This window comes from Poecilia formosa, unplaced genomic scaffold (genome assembly GCF_000485575.1).
Source record: "Poecilia formosa unplaced genomic scaffold, Poecilia_formosa-5.1.2 Scaffold403, whole genome shotgun sequence".
Taxonomy (NCBI): Eukaryota; Metazoa; Chordata; class Actinopteri; order Cyprinodontiformes; family Poeciliidae; genus Poecilia; species Poecilia formosa.
In genome coordinates this window covers 375151-377204 of record NW_006800342.1, presented here as the reverse complement: position 1 = coordinate 377204, position 2054 = coordinate 375151, and the positions used below count along the sequence as shown (strand labels likewise).

The 2054-nt window shown below is 40.6% G+C and overlaps 1 long non-coding RNA gene across 1 annotated transcript in view; it reads right to left on the bottom strand.

Annotated features, from left to right (window-relative positions):
• Nucleotides 1-404: 404 nt before the first annotated feature.
• Nucleotides 405-2054, bottom strand: part of LOC107833535 (uncharacterized) — a 6497-nt gene continuing 4847 nt past the window's right edge. Inside the window, exons 2-4 of the long non-coding RNA XR_001659284.1 lie at nucleotides 1125-1270; nucleotides 735-892; nucleotides 405-595 (exon numbers count right to left, since the gene is read on the bottom strand). This is a non-coding gene — a long non-coding RNA (uncharacterized LOC107833535). The remainder of the gene's footprint in view (nucleotides 596-734; nucleotides 893-1124; nucleotides 1271-2054) is intronic.

The following is a 2054-nucleotide window of genomic DNA, read 5'->3' as shown; positions in this document are numbered from 1 at the left end:
CCAAGGCTTCTAATAAAATAACCTCATAGTGATGCTGTCTGAACTTATCTAAGGTTGTAGCAGCAAAGAGATTTTCTTACCAAGTGGCTGCAAGAATATTCCTTTGACTTGTTGGAAATATAATGTTAAATTTCCATATGATCTTTTTATTAGTCCATGACTCTCATTTGAGCTCCCAGGTTTGGTAACAGCCAAAAACAATAACTAAAAATTGTAATTAACATTTTAATTAATGGTTCATTGGGGAAGTGCATAATTGTGTGAAAGGGAAGTGATGGGTATTTTACTAGACTATTTTTTTGACTTCCATCTGGAGAACCACATTTTGCTAGAATTAAAGCTGCCAGATCTCATTCCCACAGCATAACGCTTTATGTCAACTAAAAACAAACTTGCAGTGCAAAATCATTCGACAAACAAAACGTGCACTGATGTTTTTCACCAGAGAAGGTTTGCTTTGGAGATACTTTCATATTTACCTCCATAACAACATAATGATTCATCTCTTTCTATACATCGAATTGTTAAGGCGCAAAAAAAAAAAAAAAAAAAACTGTTGCGGTCCATCTCCTGCATGTATCCGTGTCATGGACAGCTGTGAAAAGTGAGGAAATGTTTGACATTATCCCACCTGCGGGAACTCACGCACACACACACGCACGCATGCACGGACACACACATGCACGCACACACACATACGTGTTAGAGGTACGTCTTCTTCCTCTGTTACATACCGGGAATGTCGAAGTTGGAGCACTGACAGCGAGCAGCTCTGTTAACCTGATACAGACACTCATAGGAGTACAGCGGGGTCATCGCCGCGGAGGAGGGGTCGTACTTCAGTCCGTCAGTGACTCAAGTGACCTCTCAGTCAGCCCTATCGGTCTGTATGCTGCAGTGAGGTTTTAATTAGTTTTAACTGCTTTGCTACTTGTGCTTTTACAGTGAATTCTATTCTAGTGGTGTTTTTGTTTGCATGAAACAAGAAAAACCTTGAAAACCGTCAGCAATCGAGCCTTAAAGTTTATTCTTATCGAGATAAATATTGCTCTACAACGGCAGCATTTTACACAGGCCGGTATTTATGACTACATGTTTGTGTGAAGTCCAGAAATAGCCCCCACCGAGCTGCCTCTTTCCTCCGTCTTTCTGAACCGCAGAAGAGGAAGAATCTGCCTTGACCCCCAGGTTTCCGCGACGACTTGTCACAACGTGACCCAAAAACGAAACGTCGGAGCTTCCCGGAAAACACTCTCTGTCTCCGTCTGCTCTGGAAATGAGTGCAGATTTGTCTTTTGTTTCAAAACAAGCTCATCTATAATGATTTGCCACGCAACAGGTCAGAGCACCGCTGCTAATGCCAACCAGATAAAAACCTAAGAGAGAAAGTGCATCTGCGTCCTTCCTGCTTGAAAACTTGGATTCTATATTTATGAGGGCCCTGGACTTGAAATTAAATTAAATGAAATTAAAACTTTATTTATTTTTGAACGTGTAAAATGTCAAAATGGTGTGTTAAGACAAAAGAAAAAAAAAATCATAATAAAGCATAGAAATACAAACCTTTCATATTGTTCAAAAAGAAGTAGAAAGGAAACAAAGCTTGTTAAATCCTAAGTTTTGTTGGATCTTAAATCAGTTAGTTAATTTTGATTAATTACTCGCACAGATTTTAACACGCTAAAAATATTAACACAATAAATTGCATTTCTTTACAAACAAAAGTCCGGAGACGGAACCTTTGTATTTCTGGTGCTCTCACAAATATGACACACGTAAGCGACATCGACAAACTTCTCTTGGCACACTGCACGGCGCAATTTCAGCGCTAAACTGAAACTGTTGCACACCTGGTGGTGGCTACTTCCTGGTCGCAGGTAGCTGCATCCATTCCACAGCTATATGATTGATGACGGGCTGGTACGCTAACTGAGCAATCATTACCGCTAACTGAGTAACCAGCATCGCTAACTGAGCAACCATTACCGCTAACTGAGTAACCAGCATCGCTAACTGAGCAACCATTACCGCTAACTGAGTAACCAGCATCGCTA